Source organism: Cebus imitator, unplaced genomic scaffold (genome assembly GCF_001604975.1).
Source record: "Cebus imitator isolate Cc_AM_T3 unplaced genomic scaffold, Cebus_imitator-1.0 Scaffold207, whole genome shotgun sequence".
Classification (NCBI taxonomy): domain Eukaryota; kingdom Metazoa; phylum Chordata; class Mammalia; order Primates; family Cebidae; genus Cebus; species Cebus imitator.
The window spans coordinates 847,010-855,356 of record NW_016107522.1 but is presented as its reverse complement, the minus strand read 5'-3'; positions in this window follow the sequence as shown (position 1 = coordinate 855,356).

Here is an 8,347-nt window from a genome sequence, read left to right as displayed (position 1 = left end):
AACTTGTTCAGCCATGAAAAACAGAGGGTAATCCAGAGGGGGAAGATGAGTTCCTTAGGGAGGTTCAGGAAATCACTGAGAGCAAGATTTGGGGGCTGGGAAAGGTGGTTTATATCCGTGAGATCAGCGCTTGGGAGACAAGGCAGGAGGATCGCTTGAGCCCAGTTGATGAGCAGCCTGGGCAACATGGTGAACCGCCCCCCACCACAAAAATATTCAAAAAAGATTAGCCAGGCATGGTGGCTCGTGTCTGTAGTCGTAGCTACATAGGAGGTTCAGATGGGAGGATCACCTGAGCCTGAAGAGGTTGAGGCTGCAGTGAGCCATGATCACACCACCACCCTCCAGCCTGGACAACAGAGTGAGACCCTATCTCAAAAAAAAAAAAAGATAAAAAGATTTGGCAGTTGTTTCCTTCTAATTCCTAGAGTTTGGGGCAGGAGGGAGAAAAGTATGGCCAAACAGCCTGTCTTGCTGAAGTGGAGTCCCTTAGAATAGCTGAATGCTTTCTAGCAAATAGGACAACCTCCAAGAAAATCTCACTTGCTGTCCCAAAGCCCTCATACTCCCATTGTCAGATACTCTGTATGTTTAGTCCTGGACTAGAGATTAGCAACATCCATTTTGTGGGTCGTGGCCTCCATAAATCATGCCTCTCTATTGTGTGATGTTATAATTCCTGCCATCCAGAGTGGAGTCTGTTTCCTCACCCCTTGAATCTGGAGTAAGCTTGTGACTTGCTTTCACCGAAAGAACGCAGTAGATGTGTCATTCTAGGACTTCCAAGATCTGGCGGCTTCCACTTTTGCCCTCAGGGCTCAGCCTCCAGGTAGAAAAGCCCAAGGCTACCCTGCTGGAGAAAGAGATCACTTTTTTTTTTCTTTTTTCTTTTTTTAAGAGATGGGATTCCGTGTTGGCCAGGCTGGTCTCGAACTCCTGACCTCAGGTGATCCACCCACCTCGGCCTCCCAAAGTGCTGGCGAGAGCCACCACGCCCAGCCAGAGATCACATTTTGTTTAAGAACAAGTTGTTAGGCCGGGCATGGTGGCTCATGTCTGTAATCCCAGCACTTTCAAGACCAAGGCGGGTGGATCATCTGAGGTCAGGAATTCAAGACCAGCCTGGCCAACATGGTGAAACCCTATCTCTACCAAAAATGCAAAAATTAGCCAGGCATGGTGGCGTGCCGCTGTATTCCCAGCTACTCGGAAAGCTGAAGTGGGAGAATTGCTTGAACCCTGGAGGCAGAGGCTGCAGTGAGCCAAGACTGCATCACTGCACTCCAGTCTGGGCAATAGAGTGAGACCCCATCTCAAAAATTAAAAAAAATTGTTAGTTAAATACTTACTAATCTTGGAAGGTAATGAAGTATTTCACTCTGTCTTTCCTAGCCTTTGCATTTTTAAACATGCAAATATCACCTGTATAAAAAATGGGAATGGGCCAGGCACAGTGTGTCATGCCTGTAATTCCAGCACTTTGGAAGGCCAAGGCAGGAGGAACACTTGAGGTCAGGAATTCAAGACCAGCCTGGGCAACATAGTGAGACCCTGTCTCTAGCTCTAAAAAAGAAAAAAATGGAAATGACTTATTTTAAAAATATATTTCAAACATGGTCCAAAAATGAAGTAGAAAGGAGAAGCAACAGAAGGCATGCAGATGGAGGCTGCAAGGGAAAGAGAAGGCAACACCTTGTAATCCACCCCACCAGTGAGACAAGAGCACTGGCTTGACTGGTCTGTGTTGAGCAGGGAGTTCCGCATGTACCTGCCTTCTCCCCTGCACAAGAAGCCCTGATTCTGCAGTCTAACTAACCATGGCCCCTCAGGGCTTAAGATAAAGCCTGACCTTTAAGGTAATGATGGTCCTGGGGTAGGCCAGCTGTACCATCTGCCAGGACCGCAGGATCATCGCCACTGCTCACCAGTTTATTTCATGCCCGTATTCCTGAGTGAGCAAGCTCTCCAAGCATAGCTTTGACTCTCCTCATTACCATTTCCAGGGGGGGGGAGGCCCAGTGGAGCCCTACCCAAATTGAGAGGATACTAATGTGTAGTTCCCAGGAGTCATCACCTGCCTTCAATCCATCTTAGTCAGATCACCCCTATCATCTGCACACATTATAATCACCTGACTACAGGGTTCCTCCTGCCTGCTGCTCAGACAAAATCAATTTAGTGAGACTGGGGCATTGTAGTAGAGAAAGAGTTTGACTCAAGGCCAGCCCACACAGGAAAACTGGAGCTCTCACTCAAATCAGTCTCCCTAAAGGCTCAGAAACCAGGGGAATTGATGGACAATTTGGTGACTAGGGAAACTACAGAATGGTTGCTACCGATTGGTTGGGGATGAAATTATAGGAATGTGAGGCTGGGCATGGTAGCTCACCCCTGTAATCCTAGCACTTTGGGAGGCCGAGTCAGGCAGATTGCCTGAGCTCAGGAATTCGAGACCAGCCTGGGCAACATGGTAAAACCCCGTCTCTACTAAAAATACAAAATATTAGCGGGGCATGGCAGCACGCTTCTGTAGTCCCAACTACTCGGGAGGCTGAGGCAGGAGAATTGCTTGAGGTGGAGGCTGCAGTGAGCCGAGATTGTGCCACTCTACTCCAGCCTGGGCAACAGAGCAAGTCTCCGTCTCCAAAAAAAGAAACTATAGAAGTGTGGAAACGGTCCTTGTGCACCCAGTTCACCTCCAGGTGGGGGCCACAGAATCAACTGAGTCTTGAGTCACAAGTCCAGGCCTACCTGGGTCTATCTGAAACATATTCTCAAAAAATAGTTTCTACAATATTGATGTTATCTGTAGGACCAACTGGGAAGGTCACAAATCTTGTGAGCTCTGGCCACATGACTCCTGAGCGGTAAGGGATTAAGGAAACTACACCTATCTTATGACCTCTCATTCATGCTGCAAAGGCAATTTCAGCCCTGGAACAGGAAAGGGGTTAGTTTTAGCAACAGACAATTATTCTTGTTTTTTTTTTTTTTTTTTTTTAAAGATAGGGTTTTACCATGTTGGTCAGGCTGGTCTTGAACTCCCCAACCTCAGATGATCCGCCCACCTTGGCCTCCAAAGTGCTTGGATTATAGGCGTGAGCCACCATGCCCGGCCAATTATTCTTGTTTTAAAGTAAAACTATAAATTCCTCCCAAAGTTAGCTTAGCCAAGGACATGACCTAGGACAACTTGGAGGTCAGAAGCAAGATGGTTTCAACTATGTGAAACTTCTCTTTCTGTCATAATTTTGCAAGGGCAGTTTTAACGTGTACAACAGTCAAACTCAGAGGGCATCAGTCACAGGAAGTTGTGCCTTTACATGATATGTTTTCAGATGGCAACTGGACATAAAATTCCCAACTATCGTCCCCCCCAAAAAAACTTTCAAATTTGGAATGGGAAGATTGATTTCCAAGCCTTAATTTTAAGTACTTCTATATCCTAAGATTCTTTGTATAGTAAGGCATTCAATTCATAACAACTTCCTACCGTTCTTGCAATATGGGTTCAGCCATCAGGCATCCTCTCATTCCTAGGCTGACGTCAGTTACATGTTTGCAGAACCTTGAACTATCATTTAGATCCACCTTATATGCCAGATTGCTTCAGGAGGTAATGGGGAGGCTTGGAGATGGAAAACTGGGCATAGAACAACTGCCCTGTATCTCAACAGTACATAAAAGACAAAGTAGCAAGCCAGGCATACTGGCTCACGCCTGTAATCCCAGCACTTTGGAAGGCCAAGGCAGGTGAATCACCTGAGGTCAGGAGCTCACAACCAGCTTGAACCACGGTGAAACCCTGTCTCTACTAAAAGTGCAAAAAACTAGCCAGGCACAGTGGCATAATCCCAGCTACTCAGGAGGCTGAGGCAGGAGAATCGCTTAGAACCTGGGATGTGAAGGTTGCAGTGAGCTGAGATTGCACCACTGCACTCCAGCCTAAGTGACAGAGCAAGATTCCATCTTTAAAAAAAAAAGACTCATAGTAGCAAAGGAATTAATATTAATTAGGTTTTATTGAATCTAGTTGTTAGGCACATGAATATCTATTCATCTTTCCATTTCTCTATCCAATATTGTATAATTTGTACACACACAAACCCAGAGTGAAGGGTGATCCTCTCAGCCCTGCCAACCTGCCAGCTTACCCTCTGACCTGGCAGTTACGAAACTAGTTGAGCAGAGTACTGGCAGAAGCAGCCTGCAAGGAGGAGTGATACATGCCCTTAACAAGGGCTGACATGGACAAAGGAAGCCAAGTGGGTCAGCCAGTGGAAGAGAGAGATGGAACAGTTCCCATTTCCTCCCTGCGTCCACCATATTCTCCACAGGTTAAGTGATCGCTTTTTCATGGGCGTCTCCATATTGCTGCCTATGACGGCCATCCTTCAAGATGACCTCCAAAGATGCTTGCCTCCTGGTATTCACACCCTTGTGTGGTCCCCTCCCACAGTGGGTACAGATGAGCTGGAAAACTGATAGGATATCATGGAAATTATATAATCAATTTTTTGAGGTTGAGTCATGAAAAGCGGTGCTGCTCCATCTTGTGCTCTCTTGCACCACGGGCTCTGGGGTATGCTCTTTGCACCAACTGCCATGTTGGTGTTGAGACTCACACAGTCCCATGTAGAAGCCCATGTGAACCGGAGATGAGGCTTCTGGCACCAACTTTCTGGCCAAGTGAGTGAGCCATGTTGGGACTGGATTCTTGCCTTCAGATGACTGCAGTTCCCACCCGTATCTTAACTGCAACTGTTACCAAAGCACCAGAGGTTTGGCCTAGGTCCTGCTGCTTGCTGCGTAGAAAGCCAATCACTGAGACAACAAATACTGCCAGGGAAAAAGGCTTTTTATTTGGGAATGTCAGCCAGAGAGATGGAAGAAAAACCTTATATCTGTCTCTCCTGACTGACTGAAATTGGAGGTTTATAGGTGTGGGAAGGAGTAAGTGAGAGGTCATGGAGGAATCGTGATGGATTAGGGGTCTTGATCGCATTATCTAGATGCTGTGACTTGATAAGTCCCAGTCCCTTGTCTGAGGTTTGGTTTCCTGAGGAAGGAACCCAGGTAAGACACATCTAAGTATCAAGTTTTAAGACCAGCGAGGGTCAATTTTTGTATTTATTTTTTTTAAATGGTAAACATTAGTTCTATGGGGCAATTGAGCCAGTTTCACAACCTCATGAGAGACCCCAAGGCAAACTACTCAGTTTTAGCCATTCATAAATGGCCAACTTATAGACTATAACTATGTGAGATCATGTGTCTTCTTGTTTAATGTCACTATGTTTCCGCAAAATCTGTTAACACAACCCAAGGCCACAAAGCAGTGTGGCCCTGTGCTAGCGCACACAGTGTGGCCTGGTCACACAGCTCAGGCAGAACCGAAGTCAGGTGGCAGTCGGGGAGGTCACAAATTTTGTGACCACTGGCCACATGATTCCTGAGCAGTAAGAGATTATAGAAACTACGTGGCCCAGTGTGGTGGCTCACACTTGTAATCCCAGCACGCTGGGAGCCAAGGCTGGTGGATTGCTTGAGCTCAGCAGTTTGAGATCAGCCTGGGCAAACATGGCGAAACCCTGTCTCTACAAAAATTTTAAAAAATTATCTGGGTGTGGTGGCGTGTGTCTTTAGTTCCAGCTACTTAGGAGACTGAGGTGGGAGGATGGTTTGAGCCCAGGAGGCAGAGGTTGCAGTGAGCCAAGATCATGCCATGACTTCACCCTGGGTGACAGAGCCAGATCTTGTTTGTTTGTTTGTTTGTTTTAAAAAAAAAAAAAAAGTGAGAAAGAAAGAAGGAAAGAGAGAGAGAAAGGAATAAATAAAAGATAAAAGGAAGAAACGACACCTACATTTTAGCAGAATTCAAGCTCCTTCCTAGTTCTTGGCATTTCGTTAGTTTCAGAAAGGCAATCTCAATCCCCAAATAAGGAAGGGTTCAGTTTTAGGGAGTTGCTGTTATCACCCTTGCTTCGAAGTTAAACTATCAACTGAATTCCTCCCATGGTTAGCCTGGCCTACAGCCAGGAAACAGCAAGGACAGCCAGCCCCTGAGACTGGAAGCAAGATGGCATCAGCCGTGCTAGAGTCTGTCTGTCAGACTCTTTGCAAAGGCACTTTCACTAAGAATCCTTTTTCCCTTTTTCGTCTTTTGAGACAGGATCTTGCTCTCTCACCCATGCTGACATGCAGTGGTGTGATCATAGCTCACCAGAGCCTCAAACTCCTGGGCTCACGGAATCCTTGTGCCTCAGCCTCCACAGCAGCTGAGACTATAGGCATGAACAGCCATGCATGGTTAATTTTTATAATTTATCGTAGACACAGAGCCTCCCTTTTTTGCCCAGGCTGATCTCAAACTCCTGGCCTCAAGCAATTCTCCTCTCTTAGCCTCTTAAAGCGCTGAGATAACAGGTGCGAGCCAGCCAGAAGTTTGGGGTTTTGTTGGTGGCGATAGTGGGGTTTTTTCTTGAGACAGAGTCTTGCTCTGTTGCCCAGGCTGGAGTGTAGTGGCATGATCTGAGCTCACTGCCACCTCCACCTCCCAGGTTCAAGCGATTCACTTGCCTCAGCCTCCCCATGTTTGACTTAGTTTTTCCCACCAGACAACACAAGTAAGAGTAATGCTGAATTTATTTTCATTATCTAAAGGAACTACCGCAGGATTATTTATGCACTTAGGAGATAATTAGTAACTATCTACTCAGCTAAATGTTTTGCAATTTTGTAAAGTTTGAAAAAATGGCTATTTTCTGAATTCACATTTAGGATGTCAGCATAGACTAGAGGTCTTTAATATAGTTTATGATTCAAAGGCAGTCAAGGATGGTTCTTACTACTGTAAAAGGTCTGCATCAATGGATGGTATTATGACTTGGCATATTTGATCCTATTCCCTGGGAAAAAAAAGACTCTGGAGATGAAAAGTTTGGGGGATCAGCACCTGGGGAAATGTAGAAGAGGGAAAAGTTGAACTACAGTGCAGGTGCAGCAGAGGGCTCAGGTTATCTCACAGGGAGCTCTGGAGCTGGAATAATCCATCTTGAGATAGGGTTCCAGGCTTTTCTAGTGCTGCATCTACAGTAGATAAATGCAGACTGTCTCTAAGGAGGAGGTATGACATTGAATGAGATGGTTGAGTTGCCCTCTAGTTGAGGGCGACTTTCAGAGAGCAACTCCATAGAGAGCTTTCAGCCTTCGATACGCCCCAGAAACAAGAAACAAGTACCTCCACCCTAAAGGGGAGCTATGGGTGGCATACTACCACATCCACCAATGTACCCCTTTTTCCACTTAGATCCACTTTTTTATGTAATAAGTTTTGGAATCAGCTCTTCCAGGATTCTGATGTGTTTGTCTTCTAGGACAAGCTTTCAAGAGAAGACTAGTAGAACAAGATACAGCCCCATTGTTGTAACTAATCTCAAGGTCACAAGCGACACTCATGTTTTCCTGCTTTCCTTCTGGATTTCCTCAGCCTGAGCTAGCACCTCCACTGGTCTAAGCGACTTACCTTATGGGTGATGCAGAACCCTATCTCTGAGAGGTCTGAACCCCTATCATCATCATTCTCTTCTCAGAGATGGCCGTTGGATTTGTCCATTTACCATCAAAATTGGGCAGAGAATACAAAGAGAAACACAGTAGGTGACCTAACTGCAAACATAGTCTTCCTCCCCCATCACGTGACAACAGCCCTCATAAACAGTCCTCGTGATTATCAGAGTCAAGCACTTGTGCCAGAATAGTGACTCTAATCCTTGCCTGCTGGTCTCTTGACAGGAAGGGCTTGAAGTGAGTGGAAGGCAGTCACTGCTTAAAGGTTAATCTCACAGAGAATTCTGTGATTCTCCTGCCTCACCCTCCTGAGTAGCTGGGATTACAGGTGCCTGCCACCATCCCTGGCTAATTTTTGTATTTTTAGTAGAGACGGGGTTTCACCATGTTGGTCAGGCTGGTCTTGAACTCCTGATCTCGTGATCCGCCCAGCGGCCTCCCAAAGTGCTGGGATTACAGATATGAGCCACTGAGCCCAGACAATAGACAGTTTTTAAACAAAAATACAACACATAAAGAAATAGGAAAATATGACCTATACAAAGGAAAAAAATTAATTGAAAGAAATCATCATTGTGGAAGACGAGATGGCAGACTTACTAGACCAGGGGTGTCCCATGTTTTGGCTTCCCTGGGCCACATTGGAAGAAGAAAGATTATCTTGGGCCACACATAAAATACACTAAAACTAATGATAGCTGATGAGCTAAAAAAAAAAAAAAAAACCTCTGGCCGGGCGCGGTGGCTCAAGCCTGTAATCCCAGCACTTTGGGAGGCC